General features: G+C 42.1%; 1 protein-coding gene and 1 long non-coding RNA gene across 5 annotated transcripts in view; one reads left to right on the forward strand and one right to left on the reverse strand.

Moving 5' to 3' along the window:
* The first annotated feature begins 14,403 nt into the window (after window positions 1–14,403).
* NUCB2 (nucleobindin 2) overlaps window positions 14,404–18,967 on the forward strand; it is a 45,982-nt gene continuing 41,418 nt past the window's right edge. The window contains exon 1 of one of the 2 annotated variants that reach the window (XM_029582694.1): window positions 14,404–14,686. The gene's annotated coding sequence lies outside the window, so the exon portion shown is untranslated. The remainder of the gene's footprint in view (window positions 14,687–18,967) is intronic. The other variant, XM_029582693.1, reaches the window with a different exon arrangement.
* LOC115079295 overlaps window positions 18,092–18,967 on the reverse strand; it is a 160,288-nt gene continuing 159,412 nt past the window's right edge. For all 3 annotated transcript variants that reach the window (XR_003853245.1, XR_003853247.1, XR_003853246.1), the window contains one exon: window positions 18,092–18,834. This is a non-coding gene — a long non-coding RNA (uncharacterized LOC115079295). The remainder of the gene's footprint in view (window positions 18,835–18,967) is intronic.

Consider the following 18,967-nt stretch of genomic DNA (forward strand, 5'->3'; position numbering starts at 1 on the left):
GTACAAAGATGAGATCTCATGGATGGAGAGAGAGGTGAGAGGACCAGGGATGGGGGGAAGAGAGAGAGAGGGATGCAAGGAGAAAGAACTGGGAATGGGGAAGACTGAGGAAGAGAAGGAAGATCAAGAATCTGGGATGGGGGAAAAGAGATGAGCAAGGAAGGAAGTTCAAGGAACTGGGGGCTAGAATACCACATCAAGGGACAGAAGATTTCAATTTCAGTGAGTGGGGTGGAGGCAGATGTCCCTGTGCTCTGCTCCTGCACCCCCTTACATCCTCTCTCTAATCTCCCACCCAATCTGACACACACACCCCTTCTCTCTCTCACACACATATACTGTCTCCCCTCTGTTCCACTCTCACACACACACCAGATAATCCCCTCTCATCCCCCCCCATGATCTCCTACTCAATCCTTCCTAACCTCCACAAAACGATGCCCCTTTGCTTTCTGCTCCAGATTCACCCCCTGCCCTCCTGTCCCTGAAAGACAGGAGGGGAGGGGCTGGATTAGGGAGCAGATTAGCTCTTCTTTGCTCTGCCTGTTCCAGGCTCACCTATTCCTTGCACACTGCCTGGAGAGGAGGAAAGCAGCTGTATTAGGAAGAAAATGGCTATGACATGGTAAGTGAGATTCAGCACAACTGGAAGGTAGAAAATCTTCAGCCAGCCTGCTGCCCCCAGATTCTTGCCACCCTAGGCACAGGCCTAGGTCCTTATTCACTAATCCAGGCTTGATTTACACTGTGCGTGATATGAAACAAATCAGTTATCTCTGGAGAATCAAAAGGATGGGCACTCATGGCTGAGAATTTAAAAATCTGCACCAATGTTGATCGTAAGGGGACCAATATATTGAAATGCAGGTAATTTTGCAAACAATTAGCATGCTAAAATTGCCACAGTGTGCATTATCACATTAATGAGAACTGTCTATTTTAATGTGTGCAATTTTATGTTTGTGAAATTGCTTAAGCTTGTTATGCAAAATAGGTAATTAGCTGCATAATTATGCAAAACAACTTATCTATATTCACATATGTATTTTCCAAGTGCTAAATTTCAGGGAGGTTATAGTTAAGTTTTTGTATTAATGTTCGTGACTTCCTAAAACTAACAAGGAAAATAGCGCAAAATCTATTTGAGTAGTCTTCAAATGGGCTGTTAATGTAAGAAAAATAAAGTGTGTTTAAAGGTCATTTTGGTAATGATATTCTTTGTTTAGTACATTGGCTCCTATTAAAGAAAAGATTACACTGATTTATTTTCTTTTGTTGGAGAAGGGTATTGGTCATCAAAGAATTCAGTTGACTTTATTGTCTCTCCAACCGTACCCACAGGGAAATGTTTATCTATTTATATTCTACCTTTTAACACTTCAAAGCAGATTACATTCAGGTACTATAAGTATTTCTCCATCCCCAAAGGACTCACAACCTCAGTTTATACCTGAGGGTAAAGTGACTTACTCAAGGTTACAAGGTGCAGTAGTGGGATCTGAATGCTGGTTTCCCTAGTTTGTAGCTCACTGCTCTAACCATTAGACGACTCCTCCACTCCTAATTTAAAAAATAGATAACGTAGTCATTAGGCTCCGTGGTCATGCTGCAATGTGGAGGACCTGGCTTTCCTTCCAAGGCCAGTACTCTTCTCCTTGGACTGTCTGGGGATGCTGCAAATAACAGCATCAGTTATTAGGAGATGGATTACTGTTATTAGAATTTTTTTTTTAAATATTTTTAAAGCTTTATTGTATTTTCTGCTATTTTATTGTTTTTTCATAGTTGTAAACTGCACTGGTCAGATTTCTGGGAATGCAGTATATAAATATTAAGAAATAAATAAATTAGGAGATCTCTGAACAGCTCCATTAGCTGTGGTAGTGATGAGATATTTTAATTTCAGTACCATAAATGATGATGATGTGAAGGAGAGAATACAATTTTATTGTTCCAATACCTTTTCAGGACCTCTGACTTCAGTTTTTATGACTACACAGTTCAGTAACTTTTGCTTGGCGATTGCAAATATAGGGATATTACTGACTATGTGTGACTAATGCAACATTTCCCTGAGCAGATTCCTAGATTACAATAAAATTGACAGGGAGGTCTGGAAAAGTCCATTATAAACTGGGTTCCAGCAGTGAAGAGATACAAGACAAGAGGGTATAGTGAGACAGAGAAAGAGAGATTGATTTAAAGGGGCATCACCACATTTATTTTCCAGGAAAAATAAAAAAATGTTAGGACATAAAAATGGATTGTTCAAGACTCAGATTCACTACAGACAGTTTTTCCTAGTTTCCCTGGTCAAATCACACTTACATTTCACTAATACAGGCTTTCCTCACATTTTATCAGGTATGCAAATAACTAGGACTCCTGCTGGATCAACCCCTGGCACGAACATGCCAAAAATACCACCAGGTAAAAGTTGCAACATTCCATAATGTTCAAAAACCAGTTGCTACTTGCTAAAAAAAAAAAAAACCACCACAAAAGCTACCATCGCAAATGTTACACCACAATAGAGAAGAATGAGTTGTTAACATTGTATTCAACCTACAGTGAAAATAATTTAAAAACGCCAAAAGTCATCCTACCAGATACTAAAACAATCAAGGTTTAAAAAAAAAATATTTTTCTAATCACATGAATTGTATTGCCTTCAGTGATGATCAACATCATGAGTAAGCACTGAAAAGTAAACAGTCTGGTATGGAAACGGAAAAGAAGAGCTATAGTTAGGAGATTTAGATGTGGTAGGAATAATGGACATATAGCAAGGGCTGGCGACCTCAGACAATTCAGGTATAGTAGGGAGTTGTTGCAGTGGACAGGTCAGAGAGAACAGGGTGGTTTGCTGATACCTGGATCAGCACTGTCTGAGGGGGAGAGAAGAGTTGCTGGCTGATAGGAGTCATACTCCAGAACAGTTGCTGGGGCACACTGAAGCTTAACCTGGAGTAATGCATGTCCTGCCTCTACCTCCACCTGGCCTAGATTAGGGAATTACACATTTGTCCTTGTGATCCCCCAGCCAGTTGGGTTTTCAGGCTATCCACAATGAATAGGGATGAGATGTAATCATACATACAGTTACACACATTGGAGACCCAGTTTATCTCATGGATATTCGTTTGAATATCCTGAAAACCTGACAGGCCAAGACTTCCCAAACCTGTTCTGGGGACCCCACAGCCAGTCAGGATATCCACAATGAATATAACATGAGAGATTTGCATATATTGAGTCTCCATGATATGCAAATTTATCTCATGCATATTCATTGTGGATATCCTGAAAATCCAGCTGGCTGTGGGGTCCCCAGGACAGGAAAGCCCTGCGATAGGCTGTAGGTTCAATAGGACAGGGCTGGGTAACACTGACTTAGATTTAAGGATCTGCGTTTGTTGGGCCATTCGTTTCATTCATTTTGACGGTACACACGTATTTTCTTAACAGGTTACACACATACCATCCCTTCTTATGCGCATACCATATATTTGTAAGGTATGCCCACACCTATGTAACGAATGGCCCAACGAATGCACATCCCTACGTAGAATATGGTTTAATATTTTCAGATGCCAGTGCTGTTAATTGAACCTTGGCGAGCACTAATACACTAACCAATCTCAGAGAGAGCGTGGACTCAGCAGGTCTGTAAGTTATGGAAGAAAACGCGTGCATGCTGTATGGGTGACAGGTTATATCATCTTACTCAGACTTGCTGTATTAGTCACATACTTTCCAAATTAGTGATATCCAGAAGACCAGATTTATTAAGAGTTTTCCCCACCACGCACAACATAAGAGAAAACACCAGATTAAATCAGGCCCAATGTGGTTCTCCAGAAGTCCTCCTTCCTAAAATAGGCTATGATTCATATTTGTATTTGCTCCAATACAATGGTCCTTTCTAGGGAACTGGCAAGCTGGATGCTAAACAAATAGTAAACATATTCCATGATGACCTTCCAGAAACATATGATGGGCACAGGCAGACAAGGAGTGCAAGGAACACGGAGTCTGTCCAGTTTTCTCTCTTATGCAAATATGATAGGCCCCAGTTGATCTCTGGCTTTCTCTTTACGTCTTGGTGCCTACGGATCCTCTTTGCTTTATCCCAGGTGGTCTTGAATTCTGTTAATATTTTGTCTCCACCACCAAGACTGACTAAAATAGTTCACTTTCATAAAAGCGGAAAGCATACTAAGAGGAAATCTTTTTCTCCCATACTTTGTTATCAACAGCAACAGAAAGCATCACCCATCCCTCTGGTTTCCTTTTCAAGGTCCTTCAAAGTGCTGGAGCTTAGTCGTAGGAAGTCAGAGGCACAGCTGCTCTTAATAATTCATTTAGTCACATTCTGTATGGGTTACCTCTTTCCTAATACTGCCTCCTTCCGATTGAGTTCAAGGTCAGTTTCCTCTGCGGAATTTTTGCCATATAACCAAGAAAGAACAATTAAATAAAACCAAATACTGTTCTAACAGGCAGTTCAAAACTAAACACCACCATCAGAATATCAAACAATTTTTTTTTTATCATGTAGAACCCTTGTCAAATGCTCCTTATTAACGGGCTGATACAGTACAGTGCGCTCTGACGGAGCGCACTGTTAACCCTCTACTGGACGCACGTTTTCGATGCGCTAGCGTTACCCCTTATTCTGTAAGGGGCCGAAAACGCACGTCTAATCCCCCAAACCTAATAGCCAAAATGTGCAGCCAAGCCGCACATTTTGCTTTCAGAAATTAGCGCCTACCCAAAAGGTAGGCGCTAATTTCTTCGGGCACCGGGAAAGTGCACAGAAAAGCAGTAAAAACTGCTTTTCTGTGCACCCTTTGACTTAATATCATGGCGATATTAAGTCGGAGGTCCAGAAAGTTACCAAAAGTTAAATAAATAAATAAATACATTTGAAGTCGGCCCACGGTTCGTGGGTCAAAAACCGGACGCTCAATTTTGCCGGCGTCCAGTTTCCGAACCTGTGGCTGTCAGCGGGCTCGAGAACTGACACCGGCAAAATTGAGCGTCGGCTGTCAAACCCGCTGACAGCCGCCGCTCCGGTCCAAAAGGAGGTGCTAGGGACGCGCTAGTGTACCTAGCGCCTTCCTTTGCCTGTTTTTACCACCGGGCCTAATTTGAATAGTGAATCGCGCGCACAGGAGAGCAGGCGTTCGCCCGCTCTCCCGCGGACTTTACTGTATCGGCCCGTAAATGATTGAAAAAACATCAAGAATTCCTGACTCAGACGGCATCGTATAACTGTTTATCAAGCTCATTATGGATGTCCTGAAAACCAGTCTGACTGGGTGTGTCCTGAGGACTGGGTTGAGAACCACCGCTGTAAGGCACAAGCCACTGAAAAGCTTTTAATAGTGCTGATGATAACAGAATGTGCGCCAGTGTCATGGGAATTTAATTGCCACAGGATGTAAAGGATTCCAAGCTGATATTTTGTAAAACACAGGGGCAGATTCAAACTGATGTGGCCAAGGTGCATCTTTTGCATAGGGTAAATACAATCCACACTTTGGCTATTTATCTTCTCTCTCTGAGGGGCTGAAGCAATAAGCCGCACGTAAGAAAGTGCGTCCAAACTGGGTGCCTGTTTTTTTTTTTTGTTTTTTTTTTTTTTTTTAACATGAGCACAGCCACGTCTCCTGGGTGCCTGATGCACTATGGTAATGGGGTGCTGCGCTAAAAAGGTCGCGCTAGGGATCAATTGTGCATCCTTGGCATCGAGCACTCGGGAGACGTAGCTCACGCACAGCCACAGGTTAGGAAAACAGACGCTGGTAAATTGAGCAGCCATTTTCCTAAGCTGGCTTCCATCAAGAATTTTTTTTTTCATGGTGCTGCTTTCTGTAATTCCTCCTACTTAGTATCGTGACGATATTAAGAACATAAGAAAATGCCATACTGGGTCAGACCAAGGGTCCATCAAGCCCAGCATCCTGTTTCCAACAGTGGCCAATCCAGGCCATAAGAACCTGGCAAGTACCCAAAAACTAAGTCTATTCCATGTAACCATTGCTAATGGCAGTGGCTATTCTCTAAGTGAACTTAATAGCAGGTAATGGACTTCTCCTCCAAGAACTTATCCAATCCTTTTTTAAACACAGCTATACTAACTGCACTAACCACATCCTCTGGCAACAAATTCCAGAGTTTAATTGTGCGTTGAGTAAAAAAGAACTTTCTCCGATTAGTTTTAAATGTGCCCCATGCTAACTTCATGGAGTGCCCCCTAGTCTTTCTACTATCCGAAAGAGTAAATAACCGATTCACATCTACCCGTTCTAGACCTCTCATGATCTTAAAGACCTCTATCATATCCCCCCTCAGTCGTCTCTTCTCCAAGCTGAAAAGTCCTAACCTCTTTAGTCTTTCCTCATAGGGGAGTTGTTCCATTCCCCTTATCATTTTGGTAACTAAGAGGAACCACAGAAAGCAGGATTTTTTGCTTTTTAGTGAGCCCTTCATGCGCAGCAAAGACTTAACACCGGCTCCGGGACTGGTGTTAAATGTGCCGTGTTAAGAAGTGTACTATTTTACAGATACGGTCCTTACGTGAAGAGTCCTATACCTATTGTGAATCACAAGTCCCTTTTACAACTCTGCAATTTGGATGTTCTGTAGATAATCAGTGATTATGCAAAAATTCTAAAAGAGGTATTAGAAAGCTTTGTGCACATGCCTATAAATTTAAGTAGCTTTTTAGCCATGTTCAACTATTCCTTTGTAAAAATTGAATTTGTAGATTCCCTAAGGGACTGTCTGCAGTGCTGTCCTCCCGCCAGCAGGAGCCATCAGTGGGCTATATTTTATTTAATTTATTAAAAAAAAATAAATTTAAAATCTTTTCTATACCGTCGTTAAGCTAGCTGCCGTCACAACGGTTCACAATAAGGCACATAATTTCAAACTTCCATGTGTTGAATTATATTAACTTAACAGGTGCCATCAAAATACTGTAACATAGTTTCATATTAAATATTACTTAGTGGTGGTGATAAGTCATGTCAACTTTAAGTATATCGGCTATAAGATAAATTAACCCTTAAGTATGGTCCTCTTTTTGCAATCTAATAGAGGTAAAGTAAGATAAAATATATACACACACAGTTCCGGTTGATCAGTTCTCAATGCTTGGCAGCCATGATCCCTGCACTGACTCAGTAATTAAGCCTGTCCCACCCTGAGCTCCTTGCCTGACCAGCCTCTTCCTGAGTTTAGCTTGCCCCCCCTTACGCACACATCATGCCCTGACATCCTGCATCTCTGCCATGGCAGTGTTCATTGTGTACTGAACTTGGCTGCCAGTGTTTCACTGCATGCATATTGAGAAAGAATGTGTCAAATTTGTATTTGTTATATTCTCTCAGAAAAACCAAGACTCGCTGCGTGTAAGTTTAAAAGTTTATTTGAACTTGGGACTCATCATCCCTGGCAAGTCTCTGCAGTTGAGTATGATTTTCTTTCCTGGTTGTCCTATCGGTGGACCCGAAGATAGCAGATCAGACTAGTCCAGGGCTCTCTTTCTGCTTTTGCACCCCTTGTTCCTCTCTTAGGGTTTAAAACTGCTGTGATCCTTATAGCAGACTCTCCCTTAACTTGAGGTGGTGTAGGGGACAGAGCTTTCACGTAGCACGACCCAAGTTTGTGGGATATCTCCTGACTCCAGATAATTGCATGTTTCAAATAACTTTACAGATAAGAGACTGAGCAGCATTCCTAGCAAAAATCTGTCCGTGTATTTAAACTGGCATTTAAAACAATCATTTTGATTTCTAAATACCTAATTCTAAAATAAGGATTTTGATGTTTATATATAAAAAAAAGAAATCTCCTTCTTAACCATTCCCCCCATCCATGCATGTAAGTAAATCAGTGTTCTCATCAAAACCCCATGCAAGCATCACAGTACGAATATCACACAAAACTCTGAAGAAAAAGCTCAAAGCAGGCTTGCAAAACAGGGGTGTGGCCATTTCTATAAAAGTACACAGCTCTTTTTCCAAAGGCACATGCAAGTACAAGAAACAAAACTGGGCAACGGAAAAAAGGAGCACCAAGATTAAAGAAGATGGATTAGAACCAAAAAGCAGATATTCTGAACAACCTGCCATGCAGGTTGAACAGAAAATTGCCCGTATATGTATGACAAGCAATAATTATCACAATTAAAAAAAAACTAGTCTATAAAGATGAAAAGAAAATGACAAAGATTAGTCTAAAATTCTCCTACAGTCCTGGAAACTGCTCTGGCAGTGTCACAAATTACCTTACACTTCCTGCATGGTCATATTGGACAAAACGTTTCACTTCTGAACGTGCCCACAGAAATTCCTTGGATAGTACTGTGTGATAAACAAGGAACGATCTGGAGCGTGGATGATAAATGTGGCCTAGAAATGCGTAGTTTTGGAGAAGCAAGGTTGGAGAGGGGACTGGATCCCTTTCTTTAACAGTTTCTGTAAGACTGATATATAAAATTGCATAACTTATTGGACTTGCATTACAGAGTTAGCATTTATATTTCACTGATTAATTTGGGCAATCCTTTCAAAAAAATGTTGATTACCGACTCCTGTTTTTCAATACTAGTCATTCAGCTTTGTGTACCCAGTTCCCCTGCTTTTGTAGGTATTTCAGTATTTGCTTTTGTCTTTCTGGCTGCAGGGGTAGTCTCTGGCACAGCAGGTGTCCTCAACAGTAAGAAGCTTTTTAGTCTAAACCATCTGATCCTGTTCTACAACTAGGCTTTCTGCTTTTCCATGTTTACAGACAAATACAGACCGAACTAAAATTCCAATTGCATCTGTATTGGTTTGATTCACCTCCCAGACCAAAAAAAAAAAAAAATTTGCTTGGAGAGTTATCTAAAGGAAATGACTGAGGGGCAAAAACCACAGCCTCAGATTAATATTATGCTACAGTTATATACTGCCTTCCCTGAACAAAGTTCAACTCAAACACCAGAGAACAGTAAAAAAGAAAAACAAACTAACCCCTCAACACATGCACTTGGCACCAATGTATGAACCAACCCACACAGACTATGGAAGGGCAGGCCCCAGAGACTGAAGAAAACATGCAGTGGCTTTACAACACATACCCCGCAGGTTACTGGCCTGGCCACGGGGGCGAGCAGGCACCAAAGGCAGACGTGGAGCCCACAAACAAAACTGTGAAACTCAAAGCCTCACGCAAACTGCAGGTCTTGTGGTCAAGGGAGTGGGGAGGAATGCAGACACTGCAGGAGGGAGGAAGGGGAGGAAGTAGACACAAAGTGTAGAGTGCAATGGGGAGGGAAGTTACCCCCTTCCTGCATACCCTTCCATACACTCCCCCCCCCCCCAAACAGAAAAACATATCCTCAGAAACCCCTTCCCCACATCCCATTCACATCCACCACCAGAAGGCCACTCGCAGCACTCACCCTGCTGCACACCACATGCTCACCCTTCCCTTGCACCCCTCCCCCCCAAAGCTGTCACTGGGGGTCCCTGCCCTCCTGGGAGATCTGACTCCACTTCCCCATCCGCCGCTGGAATCCACACCCTCCTGGGAGATCAGGGGGGAAATGGGGACCTGCAGGGGTGGTGCGGATCAGGAGAGCGCAGGGACCCCCATCAGTAGAGCTGAAGGAATTGGAGCAAAGGAGGAGTCGGCAGTTTTCCTACATCTATGTGGTTAATGGCTTCAGGATTTTTTTTATTCAGGAACTTGTCTGAAACTCAGCTATGCTAAGTGCTTTCACCACACCCTCTGGCAACAAATTCCACAGTTTAATTGGGCACAGAGTGAAAAAATACTCTATCCACTTTGTTTTAAATGTGCTACCTATTAGCTTTATGAAGTATTCCCCAGTTTTAGAGTTTGAAAGGTAAATAACCATTTCCTACTTACCCATGCCATCTCACTCCTCCTCTCCGCCATCTCTTCTTCAGGATGAACAGCCCTATCCAGTTTAGCCTTTCCTCATTGGGGAGCTGTTCTATCCAGTTTATCAATGTGGTTGCTCATCTCTGTACCATTTCCAGTTCCACTATATCTTTTTTGAGATGGGATGATCAGAACTACACACAGTACTCAAGGTGTGGTCTCACCAAGGTTCAAGACAAATAGAATATGATATCCTGTTTTATTTTTCATTCCTTTCTAATAGCCACCATTCTCACTGCTTTTGTGGCCACCACTGTGCACTTGGCCAAGTATTGTCCACAATGATTCCAAGATCCTTTTCCTGGGTGGTGACACCTAATGTGTACCTACAGTTTGGATTATTCTTCCTTCTGCACCTCACTTATCCACATAATTTCATCTACTATTTAGAGGCCCAATCCCCCAGTCTCTCAAGGTCCCCTTACAATTAGCTTGTGACTGTAAGTTTATGTCATCTGCAAATGTAATCACCTCATTCATCAACCTTTTCCACATTTATAAAAATATTTAAAAAGCCCCAATTTCAGTACAGAGCCCTAAGGCTCACCACTATTTACCTATCTTCACTGAGAGAAATTATCGTTTAGTCCTAATTTGTTTTTCTTATTCTTTAATGTTACCAATCCATGATAGACCACTTCCTCCATGTCTTAATTTCTTGAGAATTTGTTTTATGAGGGACTTTGTCAAATGCCTTCTGAAGATCCAGCATTATAATCAACTGAGACACCCACAATCCACATGCTTATTAACCCTTTAAAAAAAAAAGAAATCTAAGATTTTTAAAGCAAAACTTTCCTTTGCTAAATCAACATTGGTTCTGCCCCATTAGTCTGCATCTATCCACACAGACATCAGGCTCCTCGGTCTGTGGATTCTCAGAACACCTCTGGAGTCCTTTTTAAAAACGGACATTATGCTAACTGCCCTCCAGTCCTCTGATATTGTAGCTGCTTTGAAATAAAGGCCTGCTGACCATCCCATCAGTAAGCTCTGCGAGGCTTTGCCAAGTACGAGAGAGGGCAGTGTCATTGGCAGGTCCAAAATTGTGGAATGACTTATCGATTGAACCGAGATTGCAGGCTGATTTTAAAGTTTTTTCAAAAGAGAATTAAAAACCTGGCTTTTTAACAAAGCATATATTGGTTTTTAACTACCAAATATTGTATTTTACTACTTTTATGTTATTTTATACCGTATGTAGCATTTTTGAGAGAGATTATTTTAGCAAAACAGAACGTGGAGCTATACGAGACTGATGGTAAAACTAACCTATATTTTTGTCTTAATCTTATACTGCTCTTCTATGCTATCACCTCCTGTCTTAATAATTTAATACTTTTACATCACACTGTATTTATATGCTTTTATTATGAGCTTGTTTTACTTTATACCTATGTATTTATGTTCTTAATTTTGTGAACCACTGTGACGGTTTAACTGAATGATGGTATATAAACATCTGTTAAATAAAAATAAATAAATAAGTTAGATATTACTAGTAAAAAGTCTGCGATTTCATTTTTGAGTTCTTTCAGAACTCTGGTGTACTACATGCTGTCTAGTCCCAGTGATGTTACCTTCTTGATTTGTTTTATTACACCTTCCTGGTTCACTTCTATAATACACATACAGGTTTTGGAGTCATAGAACACCCTCTTAGAAGATGGCATACAATTCAACACCTTTTTTGGGTGTTTTCTTTAAATGTAGAGGCATGCTCATGTGGGGGCAGGGAGGGGGGGGGAAGAAGAAGGGGCAGCAATTGTATAGCTCTCTCTTCTCCTTGCCCTTCCTTTCACTAGGTCACCAAGCAGCTTATCAGTAAATTATCAGTCAGTTACCCCATCCAGCCATTCCTTGCATTTTGTATCCACCTTGGCAGATGGGTGGTTTTCAAGCACAAATCGAGCTACTTTTTGTGAGCAGCTGTGGGAAATTTTTGGCTTTTTTTTTTGATGCAGGACTTCGGGCTAATTTTAAGGGTGTGTGTGGTTTATTGGGCGTCCTTCAGTGCCTGGTCTCTGTCAGTGACAACAAACAAAAAGGAGAATGCTTTGTTGCAAAGTCTGTCTGAGTTCACTAGCCAAAGTAGCGTCCCATGCTGAGCTAATACCTTTCTTTTCATTTTCCACTATTCCAAGCTAGCTTTTGAGTGAGAGTCCAGGGCACAGAACTGCAATATAATAAACAGCTATCAGCATTGGGACTTGTGGGGGATGTAGTTCGAGACTGGCTAACTATGCATCTCTAAGGGCCGGATTTTAAATGCGCACCTATTTTGCATAGGCCACCGGCACGCGCAGAGCCCCGGGGCGCGCGTAAGTCCCAGGGCTTCGTAAAAGGGGTGGGGAGGGGGCGTTCCCGAAATGATGCAGCGTTTCAGGGGCGTGATGCCGGTCCGGGGGCGTGGTCGAGGCCTCCGGACCAGCCCCCAGGTTGGGTGATGGCGCGCCAGCAGCCCACTGGCGCGCGCAGATTTACATCTGCTTTTAGCAGGCGTAAATCTGCCAACAAAGGTAAGGGGGGTGGCGAAGGAAAGTTCCCTCCGAGGCCGCTCCGAAATCGGAGCGGCCTCGGAGGGAACAGGCAGCGCGCACTGGGCTCAACGCGTGCAGGTTGCACAAATGTGCACCCCCTTGCGCACGCCGACGTACTTTTGTTCGCGCCTGGTGCGCAAACAAAAGTACGTGATTGCGCAATTTTTTAAAATCTACCCCTTAGTGTACATTACTGTAAGATTGGGAGGAGGTTTTGAAGTCTTTTACAAATTATTTAATTTTAATACATTGTTTTGTAACTACACTGTTTTCTTTTTTTTTCTTTTACATATTTTATTTCTCAATGTATGTTTATACAAAAATGTCCCACTGAACATTCCTCCTTAGGGTTTATGGCTGAAAATTACATTTTTCTTATAAATATGTGCAGTCAGTAATTGTACATATCAAGGAATTCTTAGGCAATAAATAAGAAGATTCCCTTATTTAGTCTTCAATCCTTCACATGGCCCAACGCAATGCTTCATATATCACCCCCATGAGAACCTTGCTTTTTCTCAAAGAAGGCTACTCAACGTTCTCTCAATACCTATGATGTGGCTAACTGAAACTAGAAAAAGGGCATTTACTGTGGCTGCTCCTATATTTTGGAACTCTCTACCCAAAAACATCACTTAACCTGAAGGTTTTTATATAGGTAATAATGTTTACACCTTTTTTGTTTCAGCAGGCATTCTCCTGATGTTATTAATTTGACTAGGTCCTGCAGCTGCTGCCTTGTTAGTTTCTTTTGACAAATGTTTTTGTTTTGTGCTGAATTTTATTCTGCATGTTGATTTTGTATATCACCTAGAGTCTGGCACCAGGTGACATTTTTGCAACTTTTTAGTTTGTTGCTACTTTTGGGCTAGATTTTGTGATTGGGTGGACTCCAGCCGTGTTGCCACCATGCCAAAAATTTTGAGAGTCCAGAGAGGACAGCCCACCACCTAACTCTCAATAAGAACATAAGGACATAAGAAATTGCCATGCTGGGTCTCCATCAAGCCCAGCATCCTGTTTCCAACAGAGGCCAAACCAGGCCACAAGAACCTGGCAATTACCAAACACTAAGAAGATCCCATGCTACTGATGCAATTGATAGCAGTGGCTATTCCCTAAGTGAATTTGATTAATAGCAGTTAATGGACTTCTCCTCCAAGAACTTATCCAAACCTTTTTTGAACCCAGCTACACTAACCACATCCTCTGGCACATCCTTTTAACCTCCGATTAATAAAAGTGTTTAACAGTAAAAAAACAAAACATAACTCCAATCCATCCTACTCGCACTAGGAAGGCAGAGCTACTTACCAACTGTTTACAGTCACAACAGTAATTATTAACATTGGACAACGCACCCAAATACTACATAAAAACCCACCCGCCACCCCTAGACTATCTAATCCGAATCCTCCGGCCACTCCCAAAAAAGGAGTAAGTGAAAAACAACAGTCCAGACCAGGGTTTGACGAATGCAAACGAATCCCTCCCTTCAGTTACCTAATGAGTACCCACAGCCTTAGCTATGAAAACAAAAATAAAAAGTAACTGCTTATTTGTATGAATCAAATATTTAAGCTTAGCAAAGGAAAAAGCGACAACGAAGGCTCGGGAGCATCGGAACGGATAGCACGCGATAAAAAAGGACAGACACCCCCCGCCCACACAGATGAACAGAGAATTCTGAGCCAGGGGGAGCACTAACACGCTTCCACCTACTACAGGACCTTAACATAAGCTACGCATGCGCACGATGCACGTCACGATCGACGTAAGCAGGAAGAGTTGACGCACTCGTCATTGCAAACGGACTAAGGCACGCCCAGCGCACCTCCTAGCGCCACGTACCTTCATAAGGAGCAACCCAACCCGACTCTCTCCGCAGAATCTAACTTGAACAGCAGCCGGCCAATCCGAGCCGCAGACAATACAAGAGCAGAATAGCAGCGAGCCAATCTGGCAGCCCGAGGCGGGACGCGTCGCTAGGGGTAACAGGAACAGAGAGTCAAGTGGGTAGGGAAGGCCGAGGCTGATTGGCAGCTGGGATGGAGAGGCTGTCACCTGCATGTGGTTTAGGGCCCCTGGTAAAAGCAATCTTGGCTCCATTTGATTCTCGCTGCTGATTGGCACAACCCGCTAAGGTGTTTAGAGCTTGGGCACCTGGACAAAAGGCGATCAAGGTAAGGAGATCCCTGGCTTTTGTAACATTGAGGCTGCCGGTACTAGCTGATTTTACAGACAGCATGCACCAATAGATCAAGATTAAGATGATTCACTGGACTGTTGGTTTCATAATTTTAATATCTAATAGGTTTTTATTCTTTCTAGAAAAAAAGAACAACAAGACTTGCAAGGGCAAAAGTATTAAATGAATAAAAAGTAAATATGTAAAAATCCTGTAGGTTTATTAAGCTACGAAACAACTGCAGGTTCACGACCTTATGGGATGTAAACCTGTCACTGAGTGTTATGCGTAAGGGACTCGCTTTTCTGATTTGCTAAAAACGAACTGTTTAAAGGCTAGGAAGAAACTTTGTGTGGAGGTAAATAAAAACAGCTGTACAGAAAGTTTTGTCTATACTTACTGTAGAATATGAATATAGTTATATGTACATATTGTATAACTCAACAATTCTGCACAATTCTCCTTGGTGTATTTTCTAAATGTTTTATGCTAAATTGCACTATATAATGTTACTGAGCCACTAATCATGGATATAAAGGTACCCAAAATATTATATATATAGTAAGTTGGTACAAGTTATTTAAATAGGATCTTCTATATTTAAAAGAGAAAATAGTAGATACATAATGGTGTTATGTGACTTAATAAAGAATAATAGCAAGGGTTTGATGTCACACTGGGATAAGGTACTAAATGTTAAGTGTGACTGATTTATGAGTTTTTCATTTGTATTCTGCCTTTTGTGACTGGTCAGCTACTTCAAACTAGATTACATTCAGGTACTGTAGGTATTTCCTTATTCCCAGAGAGTTTATAATTTACATATGTTCCTGAGGTAATGGACGGTGAAGTGACTTACTCAAGATCATGAGTGTTATCAAGTTTTGAACCCTGGCTTATACCTAAAGTTGGAGAGGGAATTATCCTGAGATAAAAGTCACAGCTTCATTTTATTAGTATAGTGGCATTCTAGACCAGATCTATTGTAAGTCATGGACATGGTATTCTGATATCCAGCTAAAGAGTAGTTGATTGGTGACGTCATGACTTAAGTGATACAGAGACAGTTATAATTCAAAAAATGTTGTACCCAAAATGATGGTTGAGTTGCAGTTTTGTGCAGGAGATTTAGTTTTGATTCCTCTGTTTGGGGCTGGATATGCTGTAGAGGCACCATTAGTAGCCTTGAAGGTGGGAGGATGTCACCATCATCCTGTAACAAGGACACATACGCTTGGCTCGAGCACACATGGTTTGGGTTTCAAAGAGAACTCTAGTGGGTGCCTAGCAGCTGGAAAATTATAGCTGAAATGACTGGGCTAGACAGGAAGGTATTAAACAATGGGATACAACTCTCTCCAGGTAGCTGCAAATGAAGGATCCTAGTGCTGTAGCCCCCCATGTGGTGGCCAGTGCTGATTTAACAGGAAGCCCAAAGGAGCAGGATCAAACTTCTGGACCAAAAAACCCAGACCGTTTGTTTACTATGCAGTATTTCAAAAGGGCAACTGGTAATATTCAAATCAGAATTTTATTGTTAAATTGTTTTTAAAATTCTTTGTTACATCTGTGCAGATTCCACTGCATTTCTGCAAGTAACCAGGGCCAAAACGGTGTCCTGAATTGCCTGTTTTGGCATGCTATCTGATTGGGTCATGCTGGGTGATGTCGTTTTTAATTTCATAGCCAATAAGGACAACTCAGTTCTAATGTATGTGACTCTTTGCTAATAGAGCTGCTCCCAGAGGTTACAGGTTATAGGAGGGGAGCTGAATAAAGACTGTCATAACTAATTTCTTTCTTTGTGTCCTTGTCACTAATCAATAACAAGCTATGTAGCAGAATTCAGGTTCATAGCAGTATTAGCAGAAGCTGTGATGTGAACGCTTTTTCTATGGCTTCTGGAACTGGACTGAGACAATATAGGTCATACATCCCCCCACTGACCTGCTCCTTGATTGCACCAAGAGGTGAAAGGTTCTGTAATGCTCTTAACAAGTTTCTGAAGCTGCTTTAGCCTATGTAGTTTATACAGTGACTGCAGATGATACAGTTTGCATTCACCACCAGACTGTAAATTCTCTGGGGATAGAGAAATACCTAAACTGCTTGAACGTAATCTGCTTTGAAGTGCCAGAAAGGCAGAAATATAAATTAAATACAGGACTTTTCATTTCTAAGAGACACACAAGCACAGAATATCCCCAACCTGTCTTGATGACCTACAAACAGGATAATTCATTTTGAATACGCAAGAGAGAACGTGAGAGATCCTGAGTATTCACTGTAAGCAAATTTTATGTCATGCATATTCATTGTGGATATCCTGAAAACTCAACAAGCTATGGAGGTTAGGAGGAAAGGTTTGGCAAGTCCCACCTAAGCATGGCTAGTGATAATTGTTTTTAGTATTCCTAAAGATCATTCAGCTAATGATAGCACATATATATTATCACATGTATCACACAATAAAAAAAGGCAACATTATTTAAGGCTGTACCTTATCTAAGAATGCCTGGATCCTGTAATATGAAATGGTAGCATGATTTTCTTGGGACTAAATCACTTTCACTAGCAGGCAGATTCTGTAAAGTGCGCACTGTTCTACATCTGCTTGGCTGCATGTTTTTGACGGATGTCTATAAACCCGTATACTGTAAGGAGTTTAGCACCTTGAAAATGTGCAGTCAAACTCCCTGAAAACTAATAGCACTCATCACATGCAAAAGCACTTTGATAGGCTATTAGTTAGTCACCAGGCGTTCTGTAAGTAAAATGTGCGGTCAGTCTGCATATTTTACATTCAATTATGAGCAACCTGGAAAATACTGCTTTTCTGTACACCCTCCCACTTAATATCCTTAGTGTTTAATATCGAAAACCGGTGCTCCTGAAATTGAGCATCGGTTTCCTGAACCCGCTGACAGACCCACCTCTCCTGGGCCAAGGGGGCGCTAAGGGCGCCTAATTGTCCCCTAGCGCCTCCTTTTAGCACAACTCTTCATTTAACTATAGGATTGCATGCCCAGGAGAGGTGGCGCTCAACACGGAGCACCCGTTGTCCCATGTTTCTTACGGAATCGGCCTGGAAGTATGGTCTCCCAAACACAATGTCTAACTTCAGACACCATTCGGAAGAGCAAGAAAAGTGAACCCTTGGATGCTGCCATGATGCAGGGTCTGCCTTGGAACTCAGAAAATGTGAACAGTGAATTGGTCTGCTTTCAACAGCGTGACTATATTTAGTCTTGGAATCGGGAAGGCACGCTGCTTATAACACAGGATTCTTTCATGACTCCCTTAATAAACACTGATAAAGTAGGCTGCAAGGGCAGCTGTCGTGATAATGATATTAAATGCCAAAAGAGGGGCGAGGAAAAAAAACCAAAACAACTTTGGCTACACCTCAGGCTCCTTTATTCTGCAGCTATGCATCACGTTTCATCATACACTCTGCCCACTTCTAGTTAATTGCTTGATTATAAAGGGGATTTGAAGCACCTTCATCTGATCGTCTAGTAAAAGCATTTGTTGCTATTATCTCATTGGGAAAACCCAACACTTTCAGCAATTGATACATGAGTGTGTATCAATTGTATCAATTGTGTATAAATGTGAATAGGGGATAAAGAAATAAACTCTCTGGGGTTCCAGGGCCGGCAGGCCTCTTGTTGTAAGGCCTGTGGAAGAAGAGCTGCAAGGAGAATGTGGAGATAGCCCTGAAGGCTTAGGGCCCAGTAGGGCTTGGAAAGCCCAAAAAGCTGGCCTGGATTGGAGGAGGGAAGAGGTAGGCGCTTCCTCCCATGCTCTGGAGGGTCCGGAAGTAGTTTTTGTGCCGCAATGTTGCCAGCAGCCGTGGGAGCAGAGCAGGTGCTCCCCATGGCGTTTTGTAAAGGCAATTTTGGAGGGTGGGGGGCCGTAGTGAGCGGCTGAGTTGTGTGCCACTGTTGCGACCCTCTTCCTGCCTGCAGCGGGGCTGCGGTGGTGGTGGTTTTGAAGAGTGTGCAGCGCCGGAGGTGTGGTTTGGATTCGGCAGCTGAAGCCGCCTGATAGAGGCATGCAAGCCCCTGGCATCCCGAGTAAGTGAAGGCCGCATCCAGCTACTGTCACTGGTATCATCAGTGGGTGGTTGACTATCCCGGCCTGAGGATTAAATAAAAGTTTAAAAACAAAAATATAAAGAGAGAGAGAGAGAGCAAATAAAGCAAAATTAAATCTAAACAAGACCTGATTGGCTGTGGGGAGACCTAGGAGAGGATCTACATGAAGTTGTTAC

This window comes from Rhinatrema bivittatum, chromosome 17 (genome assembly GCF_901001135.1).
Source record: "Rhinatrema bivittatum chromosome 17, aRhiBiv1.1, whole genome shotgun sequence".
Lineage (NCBI taxonomy): Eukaryota > Metazoa > Chordata > Amphibia > Gymnophiona > Rhinatrematidae > Rhinatrema > Rhinatrema bivittatum.